Genomic DNA, 23,744 nt, shown 5'->3' with positions numbered 1-23,744 from the left:
AAGAGAGACATTAAAAGAAAAAATTGGCGAAAATGGCCCACGGAAGGTGCCCTCACAAGGTAGCGTGGCCGAGCGGTCTAAGGCGCTGGGTCTAAGGCGCTGGGTCTAAGGCGCAAAAGCGGCTGAAAATCTGCACCCTCTTGAATCAGGGACAGCAATAATGTCACTTCAAAAATGAATTTAAACATAATAATAACAAATGTCTAGTCTATACTGATGGAGTTAGCCAATTTGACTCATTGAGATTTTTTTGGTGATCTGTCAGCTACCTCATGATTTTGAGTTTAACTGCGACACAGCTGGCTGCCATTTTGGAGGATGGCCCAAAGGCTTTGATTAGGTAATTCAGGTGTGTTTGATTAGAGATGGAATTGCAATCTGCAGGGAGGGGGCCTCCAGGAGTGTAACTGCGTCCCTCCTGTATTAGGTGCTCCTTCAAGGCACGTAGAATTTCGACGGATTTAACTGTGGAGAAGAGAGACATTAAAAGAAAAAATTGGCGAAAATGGCCCACGGAAGGTGCCCTCACAAGGTAGCGTGGCCGAGCGGTCTAAGGCGCTGGATTAAGGCTCCAGTCTTTCCGGGGGCGTGGGTTCGAATCCCACCGCTGCCAAGACAGCATTTTAGAAGGCACTCGTGGCTGCTATGCCTAAGCGAAAACACTGGAGAAGTGACACTGCTTGCTCCCGGTCTCTTCCAAACCCTGCCGCTTTTGCTTTCCTTGGCCGAACTCGGCGTGCTTCAGAGCCTGACGATGAAGGTCCGCACCCAACGTTTAATCTATTTATGAAAAAAAAAATGCCCAGAAAACGGCCCACGAATCGAGCCACGTCAGGGTAGCGTGGCCGAGGGGTCTAAGACGCTGGATTTAGGCTCCAGTCTCTTCGGGGGCGTGGGTCCGAATCCCACCGGTGCCAGCAGTGATTTTAAAGAGGGCCAGACACCTTAAATGTGCTCCGAAAAGGCGCAAAAGCGGCTGAAAATCTGCACCCTCTTGAATCAGGGACAGCAATAATGTCACTTCAAAAATGAATTTAAACATAATAATAACAAATGTCTAGTCTATACTGATGGAGTTAGCCAATTTGACTCATTGAGATTTTTTTGGTGATCTGACAGCTACCTCATGATTTTGAGTTTAACTGCGACACAGCTGGCTGCCATTTTGGAGGATGGCCCAAAGGCTTTGATTAGGTAATTCAGGTGTGTTTGATTAGAGATGGAATTGCAATCTGCAGGGAGGGGGGCCTCCAGGAGTGTAACTGCGTCCCCCCTGTATTTAGGAGGCCTTTCCACCTGTCGAGGTGCTCCTTCAAGGCACGTAGAATTTCGACGGATTTAACTGTGGAGAAGAGAGACATTAAAAGAAAAAATTGGCGAAAATGGCCCACGGAAGGTGCCCTCACAAGGTAGCGTGGCCGAGCGGTCTAAGGCGCTGGATTAAGGCTCCAGTCTCTTCGGGGGCGTGGGTTCGAATCCCACCGCTGCCAAGACAGCATCTTAGAAGGCACTTGTGGCTGCTATTCCTAAGCGAAAACACTGGAGAAGTGACACTTCTTGCTCCCGGTCTCTTCCAAACCTTGCCGCTTTTGCTTTCCTTGGCCGAACTCGGCGTGCTTCAGAGCCTGACGATGAAGGTCCGCACCCAACGTTTAATCTATTTATGAAAAAAAAAATGCCCAGAAAACGGCCCACGAATCGAGCCACGTCAGGGTAGCGTGGCCGAGGGGTCTAAGACGCTGGATTTAGGCTCCAGTCTCTTCGGGGGCGTGGGTCCGAATCCCACCGGTGCCAGCAGTGATTTTAAAGAGGGCCAGACACCTTAAGTGTGCTCCGAAAAGGCGCAAAAGCGGCTGAAAATCTGCACCCTCTTGAATCAGGGACAGCAATAATGTCACTTCAAAAATGAATTTAAACATAATAATAACAAATGTCTAGTCTATACTGATGGAGTTAGCCAATTTGACTCATTGAGATTTTTTTGGTGATCTGACAGCTACCTCATGATTTTGAGTTTAACTGCGACACAGCTGGCTGCCATTTTGGAGGATGGCCCAAAGGCTTTGATTAGGTAATTCAGGTGTGTTTGATTAGAGATGGAATTGCAATCTGCAGGGAGGGGGGCCTCCAGGAGTGTAACTGCGTCCCTCCTGTATTTAGGAGGCCTTTCCACCTGTCGAGGTGCTCCTTCAAGGCACGTAGAATTTCGACGGATTTAACTGTGGAGAAGAGAGACATTAAAAGAAAAAATTGGCGAAAATGTCCCACGGAAGGTGCCCTCACAAGGTAGCGTGGCCGAGCGGTCTAAGGCGCTGGATTAAGGCTCCAGTCTCTTCGGGGGCGTGGGTTCGAATCCCACCGCTGCCAAGACAAGACAGCATCTTAGAAGGCACTTGTGGCTGCTATTCCTAAGCGAAAACACTGGAGAAGTGACACTGCTTGCTCCCGGTCTCTTCCAAACCCTGCCGCTTTTGCTTTCCTTGGCCGAACTCGGCGTGCTTCAGAGCCTGACGATGAAGGTCCGCACCCAACGTTTAATCTATTTATGAAAAAAAAAATGGCCAGAAAACGGCCCACGAATCAAGCCACATCAGGGTAGCGTGGCCGAGGGGTCTAAGGCGCTGGATTTAGGCTCCAGTCTCTTCATGGGCGTGGGTTCGAATCCCACCGCTGCCAGCAGTGATTTTAAAGAGGGCCAGACACCTTAAGAGTGCTCCGAAAAGGCGCAAAAGCGGCTGAAAATCTGCACCCTCTTGAATCAGGGACGGTAATAATGTCACTTCAAAAATGAATTTAAACATAATAATAACAAATGTCTAGTCTATAATGATGGAGTTAGCCAATTTGACTCATTGAGATTTTTTTGGTGATCTGACAGCTACCTCATGATTTTGAGTTTAACTGCGACACAGCTGGCTGCCATTTTGGAGGATGGCCCAAAGGCTTTGATTAGGGAATTCAGGTGTGTTTGATTAGAGATGGAATTGCAATATGCAGGGAGGGGGGCCTCCAGGAGTGTAACTGCGTCCCCCCTGTATTTAGGAGGCCTTTCCACCTGTCGAGGTGCTCCTTCAAGGCACGTAGAATTTCGACGGATTTAACTGTGAAGAAGAGAGACATTAAAAGAAAAAATTGGCGAAAATGGCCCACGGAAGGTGCCTTCACAAGGTAGCGTGGCCGAGCGGTCTAAGGCGCTGGGTCTAAGGCGCAAAAGCGGCTGAAAATCTGCACCCTCTTGAATCAGGGACAGCAATAATGTCACTTCAAAAATGAATTTAAACATAATAATAACAAATGTCTAGTCTATACTGATGGAGTTAGCCAATTTGACTCATTGAGATTTTTTTGGTGATCTGACAGCTACCTCATGATTTTGAGTTTAACTGCGACACAGCTGGCTGCCATTTTGGAGGATGGCCCAAAGGCTTTGATTAGGTAATTCAGGTGTGTTTGATTAGAGATGGAATTGCAATCTGCAGGGAGGGGGGCCTCCAGGAGTGTAACTGCGTCCCCCCTGTATTTAGGAGGCCTTTCCACCTGTCGAGGTGCTCCTTCAAGGCACGTAGAATTTCGACGGATTTAACTGTGGAGAAGAGAGACATTAAAAGAAAAAATTGGCGAAAATGTCCCACGGAAGGTGCCCTCACAAGGTAGCGTGGCCGAGCGGTCTAAGGCGCTGGATTAAGGCTCCAGTCTCTTCGGGGGCGTGGGTTCGAATCCCACCGCTGCCAAGACAGCATCTTAGAAGGCACTCGTGGCTGCTATTCCTAAGCGAAAACACTGGAGAAGTGACACTGCTTGCTCCCGGTCTCTTCCAAACCCTGCCGCTTTCCTTGGCCGAACTCGGCGTGCTTCAGAGCCTGACGATGAAGGTCCGCACCCAACGTTTAATCTATTTATGAAAAAAAAAATGCCCAGAAAACGGCCCACGAATCGAGCCACGTCAGGGTAGCGTGGCCGAGGGGTCTAAGACGCTGGATTTAGGCTCCAGTCTCTTCGGGGGCGTGGGTCCGAATCCCACCGGTGCCAGCAGTGATTTTAAAGAGGGCCAGACACCTTAAGTGTGCTCCGAAAAGGCGCAAAAGCGGCTGAAAATCTGCACCCTCTTGAATCAGGGACAGCAATAATGTCACTTCAAAAATGAATTTAAACATAATAATAACAAATGTCTAGTCTATAATGATGGAGTTAGCCAATTTGACTCATTTAGATTTTTTTGGTGATCTGACAGCTACCTCATAATTTTGAGTTTAACACAGCTGGCTGCCATTTTGGAGGATGGCCCAAAGGCTTTGATTAGGTAATTCAGGTGTGTTTGATTAGAGATGGAATTGCAATCTGCAGGGAGGGGGGCCTCCAGGAGTGTAACTGCGTCCCCCCTGTATTTAGGAGGCCTTTCCACCTGTCGAGGTGATCCTTCAAGGCACGTAGAATTTCGACGGATTTAACTGTGGAGAAGAGAGACATTAAAAGAAAAAATTGGCGAAAATGGCCCACGGAAGGTGCCCTCACAAGGTAGCGTGGCCGAGCGGTCTAAGGCGCTGGATTAAGGCTCCAGTCTCTTCGGGGGTGTGGGTTCGAATCCCACCGCTGCCAAGACAGCATTTTAGAAGGCACTCGTGGCTGCTATGCCTAAGCGAAAACACTGGAGAAGTGACACTGCTTGCTCCCGGACTCTTCCAAACCCTGCCGCTTTTGCTTTCCTTGGCCGAACTCGGCGTGCTTCAGAGCCTGACGATGAAGGTCCGCACCCAACGTTTAATCTATTTATGAAAAAAAAAATGCCCAGAAAACGGCCCACGAATCGAGCCACGTCAGGGTAGCGTGGCCGAGGGGTCTAAGACGCTGGATTTAGGCTCCAGTCTCTTCGGGGGCGTGGGTCCGAATCCCACCGCTGCCAGCAGTGATTTTAAAGAGGGCCAGACACCTTAAGAGTGCTCCGAAAAGGCGCAAAAGCGGCTGAAAATCTGCACCCTCTTGAATCAGGGACGGTAATAATGTCACTTCAAAAATGAATTTAAACATAATAATAACAAATGTCTAGTCTATAATGATGGAGTTAGCCAATTTGACTCATTGAGATTTTTTGGGTGATCTGACAGCTACCTCATGATTTTGAGTTTAACTGCGACACAGCTGGCTGCCATTTTGGAGGATGGCCCAAAGGCTTTGATTAGGTAATTCAGGTGTGTTTGATTAGAGATGGAATTGCAATCTGCAGGGAGGGGGGCCTCCAGGAGTGTAACTGCGTCCCCCCTATATTTAGGAGGCCTTTCCACCTGTCGAGGTGCTCCTTCAAGGCACGTAGAATTTCGACGGATTTAACTGAGGAGAAGAGAGACATTAAAAGAAAAAATTGGCGAAAATGGCCCACGGAAGGTGCCCTCACAAGGTAGCGTGGCCGAGCGGTCTAAGGCGCTGGGTCTAAGGCGCTGGGTCTAAGGCGCAAAAGCGGCTGAAAATCTGCACCCTCTTGAATCAGGGACAGCAATAATGTCACTTCAAAAATGAATTTAAACATAATAATAACAAATGTCTAGTCTATAATGATGGAGTTAGCCAATTTGACTCATTTAGATTTTTTCGGTGATCTGACAGCTACCTCATGATTTTGAGTTTAACTGCGACACAGCTGGCTGCCATTTTGGAGGATGGCCCAAAAGCTTTGATTAGGTAATTCAGGTGTGTTTGATTAGAGATGGAATTGCAATCTGCAGGGAGGGGGCCTCCAGGAGTGTAACTGCGTCCCCCCTGTATTTAGGAGGCCTTTCCACCTGTCGAGGTGCTCCTTCAAGGCACGTAGAATTTCGACGGATTTAACTGTGGAGAAGAGAGACATTAAAAGAAAAAATTGGCGAAAATGGACCACGGAAGGTGCCCTCACAAGGTAGCGTGGCCGAGCGGTCTAAGGCGCTGGATTAAGGCTCCAGTCTCTTCGGGGGCGTGGGTTCGAATCCCACCGCTGCCAAGACAGCATTTTAGAAGGCACTCGTGGCTGCTATGCCTAAGCGAAAACACTGGAGAAGTGACACTGCTTGCTCCCGGACTCTTCCAAACCCTGCCGCTTTTGCTTTCCTTGGCCGAACTCGGCGTGCTTCAGAGCCTGACGATGAAGGTCCGCACCCAACGTTTAATCTATTTATGAAAAAAAAATGCCCAGAAAGCGGCCCACGAATCGAGCCACGTCAGGGTAGCGTGGCCGAGGGGTCTAAGGCGCTGTATTAAGGCTCCAGTCTCTTCGGGGGCGTGGGTTCGAATCCCACCGCTGCCAGCAGTGATTTTAAAGAGGGCCAGACACCTTATGAGTGCTCCGAAAAGGCGCAAAAGCGGCTGAAAATCTGCACCCTCTTGAATCAGGGACGGTAATAATGTCACTTCAAAAATGAATTTAAACATAATAATAACAAATGTCTAGTCTATAATGATGGAGTTAGCCAATTTGACTCATTGAGATTTTTTTGGTGATCTGACAGCTACCTCATGATTTTGAGTTTAACTGCGACACAGCTGGCTGCCATTTTGGAGGAAGGCCCAAAGGCTTTGATTAGGTAATTCAGGTGTGTTTGATTAGAGATGGAATTGCAATCTGCAGGGAGGGGGGCCTCCAGGAGTGTAACTGCGTCCCCCCTGTATTTAGGAGGCCTTTCCACCTGTCGAGGTGCTCCTTCAAGGCACGTAGAATTTCGACGGATTTAACTGTGGAGAAGAGAGACATTAAAAGAAAAAATTGGCGAAAATGGACCACGGAAGGTGCCCTCACAAGGTAGCGTGGCCGAGCGGTCTAAGGCGCTGGATTAAGGCTCCAGTCTCTTCGGGGGCGTGGGTTCGAATCCCACCGCTGCCAAGACAGCATTTTAGAAGGCACTCGTGGCTGCTATGCCTAAGCGAAAACACTGGAGAAGTGACACTGCTTGCTCCCGGTCTCTTCCAAACCCTGCCGCTTTTGCTTTCCTTGGCCGAACTCGGCGTGCTTCAGAGCCTGACGATGAAGGTCCGCACCCAACGTTTAATCTATTTATGAAAAAAAAAATGGCCAGAAAACGGCCCACGAATCGAGCCACATCAGGGTAGCGTGGCCGAGGGGTCTAAGGCGCTGGATTTAGGCTCCAGTCTCTTCGGGGGCGTGGGTTCGAATCCCACCGCTGCCAGCAGTGATTTTAAAGAGGTCCAGACACCTTAAGTGTGCTCCGAAAAGGCGCAAAAGCGGCTGAAAATCTGCACCCTCTTGAATCAGGGACAGCAATAATGTCACTTCAAAAATGAATTTAAACATAATAATAACAAATGTCTAGTCTATAATGATGGAGTTAGCCAATTTGACTCATTTAGATTTTTTTGGTGATCTGACAGCTACCTCATGATTTTGAGTTTAACTGCGACACAGCTGGCTGCCATTATGGAGGATGGCCCAAAAGCTTTGATTAGGTAATTCAGGTGTGTTTGATTAGAGATGGAATTGCAATCTGCAGGGAGGGGGGCCTCCAGGAGTGTAACTGCGTCCCCCCTTTATTTAGGAGGCCTTTCCACCTGTCGAGGTGCTCCTTCAAGGCACGTAGAATTTCGACGGATTTAACTGTGGAGAAGAGAGACATTAAAAGAAAAAATTGGCGAAAATGGCCCACGGAAGGTGCCCTCACAAGGTAGCGTGGCCGAGCGGTCTAAGGCGCTGGATTAAGGCTCCAGTCTCTCCGGGGGCGTGGGTTCGAGTCCCACCGCTGCCAAGACAGCATTTTAGAAGGCACTCGTGGCTGCTATGCCTAAGCGAAAACACTGGAGAAGTGACACTGCTTGCTCCCGGACTCTTCCAAACCCTGCCGCTTTTGCTTTCCTTGGCCAAACTCGGCGTGCTTCAGAGCCTGACGATGAAGGTCCGCACCCAACGTTTAATCTATTTATGAAAAAAAAAATGGCCAGAAAACGGCCCACGAATCAAGCCACGTCAGGGTATCGGGCCGAGGGGTCTAAGGCGCTGGATTTAGGCTCCAGTCTCTTCAGGGGCGTGGGTTCGAATCCCACTGCTGCCAGCAGTGATTTTAAAGAGGGCCAGACACCTTAAGAGTGCTCCGAAAAGGCGCAAAAGCGGCTGAAAATCTGCACCCTCTTGAATCAGGGACAGTAATAATGTCACTTCAAAAATGAATTTAAACATAATAATAACAAATGTCTAGTCTATAATGATGGAGTTAGCCAATTTGATCAAAGCGCTGGGTCTAAGGCGCAAAAGCGGTTGAAAATCTGCACCCTCTTGAATCAGGGACAGCAATAATGTCACTTCAAAAATGAATTTAAACATAATAATAACAAATGTCTAGTCTATAATGATGGAGTTAGCCAATTTGACTCATTTAGATTTTTTTGGTGATCTGACAGCTACTTCATGATTTTGAGTTTAACTGCGACACAGCTGGCTGCCATTTTGGAGGATGGCCCAAAGGCTTTGATTAGGTAATTCAGGTGTGTTTGATTAGAGATGGAATTGCAATCTGCAGGGAGGGGGCCTCCAGGAGTGTAACTGCGTCCCCCCTGTATTTAGGAGGCCTTTCCACCTGTCGAGGTGCTCCTTCAAGGCACGTAGAATTTCGACGGATTTAAACTGTGGAGAAGAGAGACATTAAAAGAAAAAATTGGCGAAAATGGCCCACGGAAAGGTAGCGTGGCCAAGCGGTCTAAGGCGCTGGATTAAGGCTCCAGTCTCTTCGGGGGCGTGGGTTGAATCCCACCGCTGCCAAGACAGCATTTTAGAAGGCACTCGTGGCTGCTAAGCCTAAGCGAAAACACTGGAGAAGTGACACTGCTTGCTCCCGGTCTCTTCCAAACCCTGCCGCTTTTGCTTTCCTTGGCCGAACTAGGCGTGCTTCAGAGCCTGACGATGAAGGTCCGCACCCAACGTTTAATCTATTTATGAAAAAAAAATGGCCAGAAAACGGCCCACGAATCGATCCACGTCAGGGTAGCGTGGCCGAGGGGTCTAAGGCGCTGGATTTAGGCTCCAGTCTCTTCGGGGGCGTGGGTTCGAATCCCACCGCTGCCAGCAGTGATTTTAAAGAGGTCCAGACACCTTAAGTGTGCTCCGAAAAGGCGCAAAAGCGGCTGAAAATCTGCACCCTCTTGAATCAGGGACAGCAATAATGTCACTTCAAAAATTAATTTAAACATAATAATAACAAATGTCTAGTCTATAATGATGGAGTTAGCCAATTTGACTCATTGAGATTTTTTTGGTGATCTGACAGCTACCTCATGATTTTGAGTTTAACTGCGACACAGCTGGCTGCCATTTTGGAGGATGGCCCAAAGGCTTTGATTAGGTAATTCAGGTGTGTTTGATTAGAGATGGAATTGCAATCTGCAGGGAGGGGGGCCTCCAGGAGTGTAACTGCGTCCCCCCTGTATTTAGGAGGCCTTTCCACCTGTCGAGGTGCTCCTTCAAGGCACGTAGAATTTCGACGGATTTAACTGTGGAGAAGAGAGACATTAAAAGAAAAAATTGGCGAAAATGGCCCACGGAAGGTGCCCTCACAAGGTAGCGTGGCCGAGCGGTCTAAGGCGCTGGATTAAGGCTCCAGTCTCTTCGGGGGTGTGGGTTCGGATCCTACCGCTGCCAAGACAGCATTTTAGAAGGCATTCGTGGCTGCTATGCCTGAGCGAAAACACTGGAGAAGTGACACTGCTTGCTCCCGGACTCTTCCAAACTCTGCCGCTTTTGCTTTCCTTGGCCAAACTCGGCGTGCTTCAGAGCCTGGCGATGAAGGTCCGCACCCAACCTTTAATCTATTTATGAAAATAAAAGGGCCAGAAAACTGCCCACGTATCGAGCCACATCAGGGTAGCGTGGCCGAGCGGTCTAAGGCGCTGGATTAAGGCTCTAGTCTCTTCGGGGGCGTGGGTTCGAATCCCACCCCTGCCAAGACAGCATTTTAGAAGGCTTTTGTGGCTGCTATGCCTAAGCGAAAACACTGGAGAAGTGACACTGCTTGCTCCCAGTCTCTTCCAAACCCTGCTGCTTTTGCTTTCCTTGGCCGAACTCGGCGTGCTTCAGAGCCTGACGATGAAGGTCCGCACCCAACGTTTAATCTATTTATGAAAAAAAAAATGGCCAGAAAACGGCCCACGAATCGAGCCACATCAGGGTAGCATGGCCGAGGGGTCTAAGGCGCTGGAATTAGGCTCCAGTCTCTTCGGGGGCGTGGCTTTGAATCCCACCGCTGCCAGCAGTGATTTTAAAGAGGGCCAGACACCTTAAATGTGCTCCGAAAAGGCGCAAAGGCATGCATTCTCTTGAATCACGGACAGCAATAATGTCACTTCAAAAATGAATTTAAACATAATAATAACAAATGTCTAGTCTATAATGATGGAGTTAGCCAATTTGACTCATTGAGATTTTTTTGGTGATCTGACAGCTACCTCATGATTTTGAGTTTAACTGCGACACAGCTGGCTGCCATTTTGGAGGATGGCCCAAAGGCTTTGATTAGGTAATTCAGGTGTGTTTGATTAGAGATGGAATTGCAATCTGCAGGGAGGGGGGCCTCCAGGAGTGTAACTGCGTCCCCCCTGTATTTAGGAGGCCTTTTCACCTGTCGAGGTGCTCCTTCAAGGCACGTAGAATTTCGACGGATTTAACTGTGGAGAAGAGAGACATTAAAAGAAAAAATTGGCGAAAATGGACCACGGAAGGTGCCCTCACAAGGTAGCGTGGCCGAGCGGTCTAAGGCGCTGGATAAAGGCTCCATTCTCTTCGGGGGCGTGGGTTCGAATCCCACCGCTGCCAAGGCAGCATTTTAGAAGGCACTCGTGGCTGCTATGCCTAAGCGAAAACACTGAAGAAGTGACACTGCTTGCTCCCGGTCTCTTCCAAACCCTGCCGCTTTTGCTTTCCTTGGCCGAACTCGGCGTGCTTCAGAGCCTGACGATGAAGGTACGCACCCAACGTTTAATCTATTTATGAAAAAAAAAGGGCCAGAAAACGGCCCACGTATCGAGCCACATCAGGGTAGCGTGGCCGAGGGGTCTAAGGCGCTGGATTTAGGCTCCAGTCTCTTCGGGGGCGTGGGTTCGAATCCCACCGCTGCCAGCAGTAATTTTAAAGAGGGCCAGACACCTTAAGAGTGCTCCGAAAAGGCGCAAAAGCGGCTGAAAATCTGCACCCTTTTGAATCAGGGACAGTAATAATGTCACTTCAAAAATGTATTTAAACATAATAATAACAAATGTCTAGTCTATAATGATGGAGTTAGCCAATTTGACTCATTTAGATTTTTTTGGTGATCTGACAGCTACCTCATGATTTTGAGTTTAACTGCGACACAGCTGGCTGCCATTTTGGAGGATGGCCCAAAGGCTTTGATTAGGTAATTCAGGTGTGTTTGATTAGAGATGGAATTGCAATCTGCAGGGAGGGGGGCCTCCAGGAGTGTAACTGCGTCCCCCCTGTATTTAGGAGGCCTTTTCACCTGTCGAGGTGCTCCTTCAAGGCACGTAGAATTTCGACGGATTTAACTGTGGAGAAGAGAGACATTAAAAGAAAAAATTGGCGAAAATGGACCACGGAAGGTGCCCTCACAAGGAAGCGTGGCCGAGCGGTCTAAGGCGCTGGATTAAGGCTCCAGTCTCTTCGGGGGCGTGGGTTCGAATCCCACCGCTGCCAAGGCAGCATTTTAGAAGGCACTCGTGGCTGCTATGCCTAAGCGAAAACACTGGAGAAGTGACACTGCTTGCTCCCGGTCTCTTCCAAACCCTGCCGCTTTTGCTTTCCTTGGCCGAACTCGGCGTGCTTCAGAGCCTGACGATGAAGGTCCGCACCCAACGTTTAATCTATTTATGAAAAAAAAATGGCCAGAAAACGGCCCACGAATCGAGCCACATCAGGGTAGCGTGGCCGAGGGGTCTAAGGCGCTGGATTTAGGCTCCAGTCTCTTCGGGGGCGTGGGTTCGAATCCCACCGCTGCCAGCAGTGATTTTAAAGAGGTCCAGACACTTTAAGTGTGCTCCGAAAAGGCGCAAAAGCGGCTGAAAATCTGCACCCTCTTGAATCAGGGACAGCAATAATGTCACTTCAAAAATGAATTTAAACATAATAATAACAAATGTCTAGTCTATAATGATGGAGTTAGCCAATTTGACTCATTTAGATTTTTTTGGTGATCTGACAGCTACCTCATGATTTTGAGTTTAACTGCGACACAGCTGGCTGCCATTTTGGAGGATGGCCCAAAAGCTTTGATTAGGTAATTCAGGTGTGTTTGATTAGAGATGGAATTGCAATCTGCAGGGAGGGGGGCCTCCAGGAGTGTAACTGCGTCCCCCCTTTATTTAGGAGGCCTTTCCACCTGTCGAGGTGCTCCTTCAAGGCACGTAGAATTTCGACGGATTTAACTGTGGAGAAGAGAGACATTAAAAGAAAAAATTGGCGAAAATGGCCCACGGAAGGTGCCCTCACAAGGTAGCGTGGCCGAGTGGTCTAAGGCGCTGGATTAAGGCTCCAGTCTCTCCGGGGGCGTGGGTTTGAGTCCCACCGCTGCCAAGACAGCATTTTAGAAGGCACTCGTGGCTGCTATGCCTAAGCGAAAACACTGGAGAAGTGACACTGCTTGCTCCCGGACTCTTCCAAACCCTGCCGCTTTTGCTTTCCTTGGCCAAACTCGGCGTGCTTCAGAGCCTGACGATGAAGGTCCGCACCCAACGTTTAATCTATTTATGAAAAAAAAAATGGCCAGAAAACGGCCCACGAATCAAGCCACGTCAGGGTATCGGGCCGAGGGGTCTAAGGCGCTGGATTTAGGCTCCAGTCTCTTCAGGGGCGTGGGTTCGAATCCCACTGCTGCCAGCAGTGATTTTAAAGAGGGCCAGACACCTTAAGAGTGCTCCGAAAAGGCGCAAAAGCGGCTTAAAATCTGCACCCTCTTGAATCAGGGACAGTAATAATGTCACTTCAAAAATGAATTTAAACATAATAATAACAAATGTCTAGTCTATAATGATGGAGTTAGCCAATTTGATCAAAGCGCTGGGTCTAAGGCGCAAAAGCGGCTGAAAATCTGCACCCTCTTGAATCAGGGACAGCAATAATGTCACTTCAAAAATGAATTTAAACATAATAATAACAAATGTCTAGTCTATAATGATGGAGTTAGCCAATTTGACTCATTTAGATTTTTTTGGTGATCTGACAGCTACCTCATGATTTTGAGTTTAACTGCGACACAGCTGGCTGCCATTTTGGAGGATGGCCCAAAGGCTTTGATTAGGTAATTCAGGTGTGTTTGATTAGAGATGGAATTGCAATCTGCAGGGAGGGGGCCTCCAGGAGTGTAACTGTGTCCCCCCTGTATTTAGGAGGCCTTTCCACCTGTCGAGGTGCTCCTTCAAGGCACGTAGAATTTCGACGGATTTAACTGTGGAGAAGAGAGACATTAAAAGAAAAAATTGGCGAAAATGGCCCACGGAAGGTGCCCTCACAAGGTAGTGTGGCCGAGCGGTCTAAGGCGCTGGATTAAGGCTCCAGTCTCTTCGGGGGCGTGGGTTCGAATCCCACCGCTGCCAAGATAGCATTTTAGAAGGCACTCGTGGCTGCTATGCCTAAGCGAAAACACTGGAGAAGTGACACTGCTTGCTCCCGGTCTCTTCCAAACCCTGCCGCTTTTGCTTTCCTTGGCCGAACTCGGCGTGCTTCAGAGCCTGACGATGAAAGTCCGCACCCAACGTTTAATCTATTTATGAAAAAAAAAATGGCCAGAAAACGGCCCACGAATTGAGCCACGTCAGGGTAGCGTGGCCGAGGGGTCTAAGGCGCTGGATTTAGGCTCCAGTCTCTTCGGGGGCGTGGGTTCGAATCCCACCGCTGCCAGCAGTAATTTTAAAGAGGGCCAGACACCTAAAGAGTGCTCCGAAAAGGCGCAAAAGCGTCTGAAAATCTGCACCCTCTTGAATCAGGGACGGTAATAATGTCACTTCAAAAATGAATTTAAACATAATAATAACAAATGTCTAGTCTATAATGATGGAGTTAGCCAATTTGACTCATTGAGATTTTTTTGGTGATCTGACAGCTACCTCATGATTTTGAGTTTAACTGCGACACAGCTGGCTGCCATTTTGGAGGATGGCCCAAAGGCTTTGATAAGGTAAATCAGGTGTGTTTGATTAGAGATGGAATTGCAATCTGCAGGGAGGGGGGCCTCCAGGAGTGTAACTGCGTCCCCCCTGTATTTAGGAGGCCTTTCCACCTGTCGAGGTGCTCCTTCAAGGCACGTAGAATTTCGACGGATTTAACTGTGGAGAAGAGAGACATTAAAAGAAAAAATTGGCGAAAATGGCCCACGGAAGGTGCCCTCACAAGGTAGCGTGGCCGAGTGGTCTAAGGCGCTGGATTAAGGCTCCAGTCTCTTCGGGGGCGTGGGTTCGAATCCCACCGCTGCCAAAACAGTATTTTAGAAGGCACTCGTGGCTGCTATGCCTAAGCGAAAACACTGGAGAAGTGACACTGCTTGCTCCCGGTCTCTTCCAAACCCTGCCGCTTTTGCTTTCCTTGGCCCAACTTGGCGTGCTTCAGAGCCTGACGATGAAGGTACGCACCCAACGTTTAATCTATTCATGAAAAAAAAAATGGCCAGAAAACGGCCCACGAAACGAGCCTCATCAGGGTAGCGTGGCCGAGGGGTCTAAGGTGCTGGATTTAGGCTCCAGTCTCTTTGGGGGCGTGGGTTTGAATCCCACTGCTGCCAGCCGTGATTTTAAAGAGGGCCAGACACCGTAAGTGTGCTCCGAAAAGGCGCAAAAGCGACTGAAAATCTGCACCCTCTTGAATCAGGGACAGCAATAATGTCACTTCAAAAATGAATTTAAACATAATAATAACAAATGTCTAGTCTATAATGATGGAGTTAGCCAATTTGACTCATTGAGATTTTTTTGGTGATCTGACAGCTACCTCATGATTTTGAGTTTAACTGCGACACAGCTGGCTGCCATTTTGGAGGATGGCCCAAAGGCTTTGATTAGGTAATTCAGGTGTGTTTGATTAGAGATGGAATTGCAATCTGCAGGGAGGGGGGCCTCCAGGAGTGTAACTGCGTCCCCCCTGTATTTAGGAGGCCTTTCCACCTGTCGAGGTGCTCCTTCAAGGCACGTAGAATTTCGACGGATTTAACTGTGGAGAAGAGAGACATTAAAAGAAAAAATTGGCGAAAATGGCCCACGGAAGGTGCCCTCACAAGGTAGCGTGGCCGAGCGGTCTAAGGCGCTGGGTCTAAGGCGCTGGGTCTAAGGCGCAAAATCGGCTGAAAATCTGCACCCTCTTGAATCAGGGACAGCAATAATGTCACTTCAAAAATGAATTTAAACATAATAATAACAAATGTCTAGTCTATAATGATAGAGTTAGCCAATTTGACTCATTGAGATTTTTTTGGTGATCTGACAGCTACCTCATGATTTTGAGTTTAACTGCGACACAGCTGGCTGCCATTTTGGAGGATGGCCCAAAGGCTTTGATTAGGTAATTCAGGTGTGTTTGATTAGAGATGGAATTGCAATCTGCAGGGAGGGGGCCTCCAGGAGTGTAACTGCGTCCCCCCTGTATTTAGGAGGCCTTTCAACCTGTCGAGGTGCTCCTTCAAGGCACGTAGAATTTCGACGGATTTAACTGTGGAGAAGAGAGACATTAAAAGAAAAAGTTGGCGAAAACGGCCCACGAATCGAGCCACGTCAGGGTAGAGTGGCCGAGGGGTCTAAGGCGCTGTATTAAGGCTCCAGTCTTTTCGGGGGCGTGGGTTCGAATCCCACCGCTGCAAGCAGTGATTTTAAAGAGGGCCAGACACCTTAAGAGTGCTCCGAAAAGGCGCAAAAGCGGCTGAAAATCTGCACCCTCTTGAATCAGGGACGGTAATAATGTCACTTCAAAAATGAATTTAAACATAATAAAAACAAATGTCTAGTCTATAATAATGGAGTTAGCCAATTTGACTCATTGAGATTTTTTTGGTGATCTGACAGCTACCTCATGATTTTGAGTTTAACTGCGACACAGCTGGCTGCCATTTTGGAGGATGGCCCAAAGGCTTTGATTAGGTAATTCAGGTGTGTTTGATTAGAGATGGAATTGCAATCTGCAGGGAGGGGGGCCTCCAGGAGTGTAACTGCGTCCCCCCTGTATTTAGGAGGCCTTTCCACCTGTCGAGATGCTCCTTCAAGGCATGTAGAATTTCGACGGATTTAACTGTGGAGAAGAGAGACATTAAAAGAAAAAATTGGCGAAAATGGACCACGGAAGGTGCCCTCACAAGGTAGCGTGGCCGAGCGGTCTAAGGCGCTGGATTAAGGCTCCAGTCTCTTCGGGGCGTGGGTTCAAATCCCACCGCTGCCAAGACAGCATTTTAGAAGGCACTCGTGGCTGCTATTCCTAAGCGAAAACACTGGAGAAGTGACACTGCTTGCTCCCGGTCTCTTCCAAACCCTGCCGCTTTTGCTTTCCTTGGCCGAACTCGGCGTGCTTCAGAGCCTGACGATGAAGGTCCACACCCAACGTTTAATCTATTTATGAAAAAAAAAATGGCCAGAAAACGGCCCACGAATCGAGCCACGTCATGGTAGCGTGGCCGAGGGGTCTAAGGCGCTGGATTTAGGCTCCAGTCTCTTCGGGAGTGTGGGTTCGAATCCCACCGCTGCCAGCAGTGATTTTAAAGAGGGCCAGACACCTTAAGAGTGATCCGAAAAGGCGCAAAAGCGGCTGAAAATCTGCACCCTCTTGAATCAGGGACGGTAATAATGTCACTTCAAAAATGAATTTAAACATAATAATAACAAATGTCTAGTCTATAATGATAGAGTTAGCCAATTTGACTCATTGAGATTTTTTTGGTGATCTGACAGCTACCTCATGATTTTGAGTTTAACTGCGACACAGCTGGCTGCCATTTTGGAGGATGGCCCAAAGGCTTTGATTAGGTAATTCAGGTGTGTTTGATTAGAGATGGAATTGCAATCTGCAGGGAGGGGGCCTCCAGGAGTGTAACTGCGTCCCCCCTGTATTTAGGAGGCCTTTCCACCTGTCGAGGTGCTCCTTCAAGGCACGTAGAATTTCGACGGATTTAACTGTGGAGAATAGAGACATTAAAAGAAAAAGTTGGCGAAAACGGCCCACGAATCGAGCCACGTCAGGGTAGAGTGGCCGAGGGGTCTAAGGCGCTGTATTAAGGCTCCAGTCTTTTCGGGGGCGTGGGTTCGAATCCCACCGCTGCAAGCAGTGATTTTAAAGAGGGCCAGACACCTTAAGAGTGCTCCGAAAAGGCGCAAAAGCGGCTGAAAATCTGCACCCTCTTGAATCAGGGACGGTAATAATGTCACTTCAAAAATGAATTTAAACATAATAAAAACAAATGTCTAGTCTATAATAATGGAGTTAGCCAATTTGACTCATTGAGATTTTTTTGGTGATCTGACAGCTACCTCATGATTTTGAGTTTAACTGCGACACAGCTGGCTGCCATTTTGGAGGATGGCCCAAAGGCTTTGATTAGGTAATTCAGGTGTGTTTGATTAGAGATGGAATTGCAATCTGCAGGGAGGGGGGCCTCCAGGAGTGTAACTGCGTCCCCCCTGTATTTAGGAGGCCTTTCCACCTGTCGAGATGCTCCTTCAAGGCATGTAGAATTTCGACGGATTTAACTGTGGAGAAGAGAGACATTAAAAGAAAAAATTGGCGAAAATGGACCACGGAAGGTGCCCTCACAAGGTAGCGTGGCCGAGCGGTCTAAGGCGCTGGATTAAGGCTCCAGTCTCTTCGGGGCGTGGGTTCAAATCCCACCGCTGCCAAGACAGCATTTTAGAAGGCACTCGTGGCTGCTATTCCTAAGCGAAAACACTGGAGAAGTGACACTGCTTGCTCCCGGTCTCTTCCAAACCCTGCCGCTTTTGCTTTCCTTGGCCGAACTCGGCGTGCTTCAGAGCCTGACGATGAAGGTCCACACCCAACGTTTAATCTATTTATGAAAAAAAAAATGGCCAGAAAACGGCCCACGAATCGAGCCACGTCATGGTAGCGTGGCCGAGGGGTCTAAGGCGCTGGATTTAGGCTCCAGTCTCTTCGGGAGTGTGGGTTCGAATCCCACCGCTGCCAGCAGTGATTTTAAAGAGGGCCAGACACCTTAAGAGTGATCCGAAAAGGCGCAAAAGCGGCTGAAAATCTGCACCCTCTTGAATCAGGGACGGTAATAATGTCACTTCAAAAATGAATTTAAACATAATAATAACAAATGTCTAGTCTATAATGATGGAGTTAGCCAATTTGACTCATTGAGATTTTTTTGGTGATCTGACAGCTACCTCATGATTTTAAGTTTAACTGCGACAAAGCTGGCTGCCATTTTGGAGGATGGCCCAAAGGCTTTGATTAGGTAATTCAGGTGTGTTTGATTAGAGATGGAATTGCAATCTGCAGGGAGGGGGCCTCCAGGAGTGTAACTGCGTCCCCCCTGTATTTAGGAGGCCTTTCCACCTGTCGAGGTGCTCCTTCAAGGCACGTAGAATTTCGACGGATTTAACTGTGGAGAAGAGAGACATTAAAAGAAAAAATTGGCGAAAATGGCCCACGGAAGGTGCCCTCACAAGGTAGCGTGGCCGAGCGGTCTAAGGCGCTGGATTAAGGCTCCAGTCTCTTCGGGGGCGTGGGTTCGAATCCCACCGCTGCCAAGACAGCATTTTAGAAGGCACTCGTGGCTGCTATGCCTAAGCGAAAACACTGGAGAAGTGACACTGCTTGCTCCCGGACTCTTCCAAACCCTGCCGCTTTTGCTTTCCTTGGCCAAAGTCGGCGTGCTTCAGAGCCTGGCGATGAAGGTCCGCACCCAACCTTTAATCTATTTATGAAAAAAAAATGGCCAGAAAACGGCCCACGTATCGAGCCACGTCAGGGTAGCGTGGCCGAGGGGTCTAAGGCGCTGGATTTAGGCTCCAGTCTCTTCGGGGGCGTGAGTTCAAATCCCACCGCTGCCAGCAGTGATTTTAAAGAGGGCCAGACACCTTAAGTGTGCTCCGAAAAGGCGCAAAAGCGGCTGAAAATCTGCACCCTCTTGAATCAGGGACAGCAATAATGTCACTTCAAAAATGAATTTAAACATAATAATAACAAATGTCTAGTCTATACTGATGGAGTTAGCCAATTTGACTCATTGAGATGTTTTTGGTGATCTGACAGCTACCTCATGATTTTAAGTTTAACTGCGACACAGCTGGCTGCCATTTTGGAGGATGGCCCAAAGGCTTTGATTAGGTAATTCAGGTGTGTTTGATTAGAGATGGAATTGCAATCTGCAGGGAGGGGGCCTCCAGGAGTGTAACTGCGTCCCCCCTGTATTTAGGAGGCCTTTCCACCTGTCGAGGTGCTCCTTCAAGGCACGTAGAATTTCGACGGATTTAACTGTGGAGAAGAGAGACATTAAAAGAAAAAGTTGGCGAAAACGGCCCACGAATCGAGCCACGTCAGGGTAGAGTGGCCGAGGGGTCTAAGGCGCTGTATTAAGGCTCCAGTCTTTTCGGGGGCGTGGGTTCGAATCCCACCGCTGCCAGCAGTAATTTTAAAGAGGGCCAGACACCTTAAGAGTGCTCCGAAAAGGCGCAAAAGCGGCTGAAAATCTGCACCCTCTTGAATCAGGGACGGTAATAATGTCACTTCAAAAATGAATTTAAACATAATAATAACAAATGTCTAGTCTATAATGATGGAGTTAGCCAATTTGACTCATTGAGATTTTTTTGGTGATCTGACAGCTACCTCATGATTTTGAGTTTAACTGCGACACAGCTGGCTGCCATTTTGGAGGATGGCCCAAAGGCTTTGATTAGGTAATTCAGGTGTGTTTGATTAGAGATGGAATTGCAATCTGCAGGGAGGGGGCCTCCAGGAGTGTAACTGCGTCCCCCCTGTATTTAGGAGGCCTTTCCACCTGTCGAGGTGCTCCTTCAAGGCACGTAGAATTTCGACGGATTTAACTGTGGAGAAGAGAGACATTAAAAGAAAAAGTTGGCGAAAACGGCCCACGAATCGAGCCACGTCAGGGTAGAGTGGCCGAGGGGTCTAAGGCGCTGTATTAAGGCTCCAGTCTTTTCGGGGGCGTGGGTTCGAATCCCACCGCTGCCAGCAGTGATTTTAAAGAGGGCCAGACACCTTAAGAGTGCTCCGAAAAGGCGCAAAAGCGGCTGAAAATCTGCACCCTCTTGAATCAGGGACGGTAATAATGTCACTTCAAAAATGAATTTAAACATAATAAAAACAAATGTCTAGTCTATAATAATGGAGTTAGCCAATTTGACTCATTGAGATTTTTTTGGTGATCTGACAGCTACCTCATGATTTTGAGTTTAACTGCGACACAGCTGGCTGCCATTTTGGAGGATGGCCCAAAGGCTTTGATTAGGTAATTCAGGTGTGTTTGATTAGAGATGGAATTGCAATCTGCAGGGAGGGGGGCCTCCAGGAGTGTAACTGCGTCCCCCCTGTATTTAGGAGGCCTTTCCACCTGTCGAGGTGCTCCTTCAAGGCATGTAGAATTTCGACGGATTTAACTGTGGAGAAGAGAGACATTAAAAGAAAAAATTGGCGAAAATGGACCACGGAAGGTGCCCTCACAAGGTAGCGTGGCCGAGCGGTCTAAGGCGCTGGATTAAGGCTCCAGTCTCTTCGGGGGCGTGGGTTCAAATCCCACCGCTGCCAAGACAGCATTTTAGAAGGCACTCGTGGCTGCTATTCCTAAGCGAAAACACTGGAGAAGTGACACTGCTTGCTCCCGGTCTCTTCCAAACCCTGCCGCTTTTGCTTTCCTTGGCCGAACTCGGCGTGCTTCAGAGCCTGACGATGAAGGTCCACACCCAACGTTTAATCTATTTATGAAAAAAAAAAATGGCCAGAAAACGGCCCACGAATCGAGCCACGTCATGGTAGCGTGGCCGAGGGGTCTAAGGCGCTGGATTTAGGCTCCAGTCTCTTCGGGAGTGTGGGTTTGAATCCCACCGCTGCCAGCAGTGATTTTAAAGAGGGCCAGACACCTTAAGAGTGATCCGAAAAGGCGCAAAAGCGGCTGAAAATCTGCACCCTCTTGAATCAGGGACGGTAATAATGTCACTTCAAAAATGAATTTAAACATAATAATAACAAATGTCTAGTCTATAATGATGGAGTTAGCCAATTTGACTCATTGAGATTTTTTTGGTGATCTGACAGCTACCTCATGATTTTAAGTTTAACTGCGACAAAGCTGGCTGCCATTTTGGAGGATGGCCCAAAGGCTTTGATTAGGTAATTCAGGTGTGTTTGATTAGAGATGGAATTGCAATCTGCAGGGAGGGGGCCTCCAGGAGTGTAACTGCGTCCCCCCTGTATTTAGGAGGCCTTTCCACCTGTTGAGGTGCTCCTTCAAGGCACGTAGAATTTCGACGGATTTAACTGTGGAGAAGAGAGACATTAAAAGAAAAAATTGGCGAAAATGGCCCACGGAAGGTGCCCTCACAAGGTAGCGTGGCCGAGCGGTCTAAGGCGCTGGATTAAGGCTCCAGTCTCTTCGGGGGCGTGGGTTCGAATCCCACCGCTGCCAAGACAGCATTTTAGAAGGCACTCGTGGCTGCTATGCCTAAGCGAAAACACTGGAGAAGTGACACTGCTTGCTCCCGGACTCTTCCAAACCCTGCCGCTTTTGCTTTCCTTGGCCAAAGTCGGCGTGCTTCAGAGCCTGGCGATGAAGGTCCGCACCCAACCTTTAATCTATTTATGAAAAAAAAATGGCCAGAAAACGGCCCACGTATCGAGCCACGTCAGGGTAGCGTGGCCGAGGGGTCTAAGGCGCTGGATTTAGGCTCCAGTCTCTTCGGGGGCGTGAGTTCAAATCCCACCGCTGCCAGCAGTGATTTTAAAGAGGGCCAGACACCTTAAGAGTGCTCCGAAAAGGCGCAAAAGCGGCTGAAAATCTGCACCCTCTTGAATCAGGGACAGTAATAATGTCACTTCAAAAATGTATTTAAACATAATAATAACAAATGTCTAGTCTATAATGATGGAGTTAGCCAATTTGACTCATTTAGATTTTTTTGGTGATCTGACAGCTACCTCATGATTTTGAGTTTAACTGCAACACAGCTGGCTGCCATTTTGGAGGATGGCCCAAAGGCTTTGATTAGGTAATTCAGGTGTGTTTGATTAGAGATGGAATTGCAATCTGCAGGGAGGGGGGCCTCCAGGAGTGTAACTGCGTCCCCCCTGTATTTAGGAGGCCTTTCCACCTGTCGAGGTGCTCCTTCAAGGCACGTAGAATTTCGATGGATTTAACTGTGGAGAAGAGAGACATTAAAAGAAAAAATTGGCGAAAATGGCCCACGGAAGGTGCCCTCACAAGGTAGCGTGGCCGAGCGGTCTAAGGCGCTGGATTAAGGCTCCAGTCTCTTCGGGGGCGTGGGTTTGAATCCCACCGCTGCCAAGACAGCATTTTAGAAGGCACTCGTGGCTGCTATGCCTAAGCGAAAACACTGGAGAAGTGACACTGCTTGCTCCCGGACTCTTCCAAACCCTGCCGCTTTTGCTTTCCTTGGCCGAACTCGGCGTGCTTCAGAGCCTGACGATGAAGGTCCGCACCCAACGTTTAATCTATTTATGAAAAAAAAAATGCCCAGAAAACGGCCCACGAATCGAGCCAAGTCAGGGTAGCGTGGCCGAGGGGTCTAAGATGCTGGATTTAGGCTCCAGTCTCTTCGGGGGCGTGGGTCCTAATCCCACCGCTGCCAGCAGTGATTTTAAAGAGGGCCAGACACCTTAAGTGTGCTCCGAAAAGGCGCAAAAGCGGCTGAAAATCTGCACCCTCTTGAATCAGGGACAGCAATAATGTCACTTCAAAAATGAATTTAAACATAATAATAACAAATGTCTAGTCTATACTGATGGAGTTAGCCAATTTGACTCATTGAGATTTTTTTGGTGATCTGACAGCTACCTCATGATTTTGAGTTTAACTGCGACACAGCTGGCTGCCATTTTGGAGGATGGCCCAAAGGCTTTGATTAGGTAATTCAGGTGTGTTTGATTAGAGATGGAATTGCAATCTGCAGGGAGGGGGGCCTCCAGGAGTGTAACTGCCTCCCCCCTGTATTTAGGAGGCCTTTCCACCTGTCGAGGTGCTCCTTCAAGGCACGTAGAATTTCGACGGATTTAACTGTGGAGAAGAGAGACATTAAAAGAAAAAATTGGCGAAAACGGCCCACGAATCGAGCCACGTCAGGGTAGCGTGGCCGAGGGGTCTAAGGCGCTGGATTTAGGCTCCAGTCTCTTCGGGGGCGTGGGTTTGAATCCCACCGCTGCCAGCAGTGATTTTAAAGAGGGCCAGACACCTTAAGAGTGCTCCGAAAAGGCGCAAAAGCGGCTGAAAATCTGCACCCTCTTGAATCAGGGACGGTAATAATGTCACTTCAAAAATGAATTTAAACATAATAATAACAAATGTCTAGTCTATAATGATGGAGTTAGCCAATTTGACTCATTGAGATTTTTTTGGTGATCTGACAGCTACCTCATGATTTTGAGTTTAACCCCCTGAGGTCGGATGACGCGCGGGCGCGTCAACTCAATGTTTACTCAATGTTTCTATTAATATCTCCGCGATTGTGCAGCACACATAAATGGTTCTGATTTTGCCGTAATCGACAGATTCTCAGCTTCAACGTCCTTATTCTCGCGAGATCATATGTGACTCACACAGAGAGCAAGA

General features: G+C 48.3%; 24 non-coding genes across 24 annotated transcripts; all 24 read left to right on the top strand.

The window, feature by feature from the left end:
* The first annotated feature begins 531 nt into the window (after window positions 1–531).
* Window positions 532–613, top strand: trnal-aag (transfer RNA leucine (anticodon AAG)). The gene has a single exon. It is a non-coding gene; the product is annotated as a tRNA-Leu (tRNA).
* Window positions 614–1,408: 795 nt separating this feature from the next.
* On the top strand, window positions 1,409–1,490 carry trnal-aag (transfer RNA leucine (anticodon AAG)). Its single transcript has one exon. It is a non-coding gene; the product is annotated as a tRNA-Leu (tRNA).
* A 795-nt stretch (window positions 1,491–2,285) lies between these two features.
* trnal-aag (transfer RNA leucine (anticodon AAG)) lies at window positions 2,286–2,367 on the top strand. The gene has a single exon. It is a non-coding gene; the product is annotated as a tRNA-Leu (tRNA).
* Window positions 2,368–2,594: 227 nt separating this feature from the next.
* On the top strand, window positions 2,595–2,676 carry trnal-uag (transfer RNA leucine (anticodon UAG)). Its single transcript has one exon. It is a non-coding gene; the product is annotated as a tRNA-Leu (tRNA).
* Window positions 2,677–3,649: 973 nt separating this feature from the next.
* On the top strand, window positions 3,650–3,731 carry trnal-aag (transfer RNA leucine (anticodon AAG)). The gene has a single exon. It is a non-coding gene; the product is annotated as a tRNA-Leu (tRNA).
* Window positions 3,732–4,514: 783 nt separating this feature from the next.
* trnal-aag (transfer RNA leucine (anticodon AAG)) lies at window positions 4,515–4,596 on the top strand. Its single transcript has one exon. It is a non-coding gene; the product is annotated as a tRNA-Leu (tRNA).
* A 1,290-nt stretch (window positions 4,597–5,886) lies between these two features.
* trnal-aag (transfer RNA leucine (anticodon AAG)) lies at window positions 5,887–5,968 on the top strand. Its single transcript has one exon. It is a non-coding gene; the product is annotated as a tRNA-Leu (tRNA).
* Window positions 5,969–6,762: 794 nt separating this feature from the next.
* On the top strand, window positions 6,763–6,844 carry trnal-aag (transfer RNA leucine (anticodon AAG)). Its single transcript has one exon. It is a non-coding gene; the product is annotated as a tRNA-Leu (tRNA).
* A 222-nt stretch (window positions 6,845–7,066) lies between these two features.
* On the top strand, window positions 7,067–7,148 carry trnal-uag (transfer RNA leucine (anticodon UAG)). Its single transcript has one exon. It is a non-coding gene; the product is annotated as a tRNA-Leu (tRNA).
* Window positions 7,149–7,639: 491 nt separating this feature from the next.
* trnal-aag (transfer RNA leucine (anticodon AAG)) lies at window positions 7,640–7,721 on the top strand. The gene has a single exon. It is a non-coding gene; the product is annotated as a tRNA-Leu (tRNA).
* A 1,228-nt stretch (window positions 7,722–8,949) lies between these two features.
* On the top strand, window positions 8,950–9,031 carry trnal-uag (transfer RNA leucine (anticodon UAG)). The gene has a single exon. It is a non-coding gene; the product is annotated as a tRNA-Leu (tRNA).
* A 1,964-nt stretch (window positions 9,032–10,995) lies between these two features.
* On the top strand, window positions 10,996–11,077 carry trnal-uag (transfer RNA leucine (anticodon UAG)). The gene has a single exon. It is a non-coding gene; the product is annotated as a tRNA-Leu (tRNA).
* Window positions 11,078–11,871: 794 nt separating this feature from the next.
* On the top strand, window positions 11,872–11,953 carry trnal-uag (transfer RNA leucine (anticodon UAG)). Its single transcript has one exon. It is a non-coding gene; the product is annotated as a tRNA-Leu (tRNA).
* Window positions 11,954–13,463: 1,510 nt separating this feature from the next.
* Window positions 13,464–13,545, top strand: trnal-aag (transfer RNA leucine (anticodon AAG)). The gene has a single exon. It is a non-coding gene; the product is annotated as a tRNA-Leu (tRNA).
* Window positions 13,546–13,767: 222 nt separating this feature from the next.
* Window positions 13,768–13,849, top strand: trnal-uag (transfer RNA leucine (anticodon UAG)). Its single transcript has one exon. It is a non-coding gene; the product is annotated as a tRNA-Leu (tRNA).
* A 491-nt stretch (window positions 13,850–14,340) lies between these two features.
* trnal-aag (transfer RNA leucine (anticodon AAG)) lies at window positions 14,341–14,422 on the top strand. The gene has a single exon. It is a non-coding gene; the product is annotated as a tRNA-Leu (tRNA).
* A 1,863-nt stretch (window positions 14,423–16,285) lies between these two features.
* Window positions 16,286–16,366, top strand: trnal-aag (transfer RNA leucine (anticodon AAG)). Its single transcript has one exon. It is a non-coding gene; the product is annotated as a tRNA-Leu (tRNA).
* Window positions 16,367–16,588: 222 nt separating this feature from the next.
* trnal-uag (transfer RNA leucine (anticodon UAG)) lies at window positions 16,589–16,670 on the top strand. The gene has a single exon. It is a non-coding gene; the product is annotated as a tRNA-Leu (tRNA).
* Window positions 16,671–17,733: 1,063 nt separating this feature from the next.
* trnal-aag (transfer RNA leucine (anticodon AAG)) lies at window positions 17,734–17,814 on the top strand. Its single transcript has one exon. It is a non-coding gene; the product is annotated as a tRNA-Leu (tRNA).
* Window positions 17,815–18,036: 222 nt separating this feature from the next.
* trnal-uag (transfer RNA leucine (anticodon UAG)) lies at window positions 18,037–18,118 on the top strand. The gene has a single exon. It is a non-coding gene; the product is annotated as a tRNA-Leu (tRNA).
* A 490-nt stretch (window positions 18,119–18,608) lies between these two features.
* On the top strand, window positions 18,609–18,690 carry trnal-aag (transfer RNA leucine (anticodon AAG)). Its single transcript has one exon. It is a non-coding gene; the product is annotated as a tRNA-Leu (tRNA).
* A 1,938-nt stretch (window positions 18,691–20,628) lies between these two features.
* Window positions 20,629–20,710, top strand: trnal-aag (transfer RNA leucine (anticodon AAG)). Its single transcript has one exon. It is a non-coding gene; the product is annotated as a tRNA-Leu (tRNA).
* Window positions 20,711–21,505: 795 nt separating this feature from the next.
* trnal-aag (transfer RNA leucine (anticodon AAG)) lies at window positions 21,506–21,587 on the top strand. Its single transcript has one exon. It is a non-coding gene; the product is annotated as a tRNA-Leu (tRNA).
* Window positions 21,588–23,258: 1,671 nt separating this feature from the next.
* trnal-uag (transfer RNA leucine (anticodon UAG)) lies at window positions 23,259–23,340 on the top strand. Its single transcript has one exon. It is a non-coding gene; the product is annotated as a tRNA-Leu (tRNA).
* Window positions 23,341–23,744: the final 404 nt, after the last annotated feature.

The sequence above is a fragment of the Rhinichthys klamathensis genome, unplaced genomic scaffold (genome assembly GCF_029890125.1).
Source record: "Rhinichthys klamathensis goyatoka isolate OS25496 unplaced genomic scaffold, OSU_Roscu_1.1 h1tg000035l_1, whole genome shotgun sequence".
NCBI classification, from domain to species: domain Eukaryota; kingdom Metazoa; phylum Chordata; class Actinopteri; order Cypriniformes; family Leuciscidae; genus Rhinichthys; species Rhinichthys klamathensis.
This window is presented reverse-complemented; position numbering and strand designations above follow the sequence as displayed.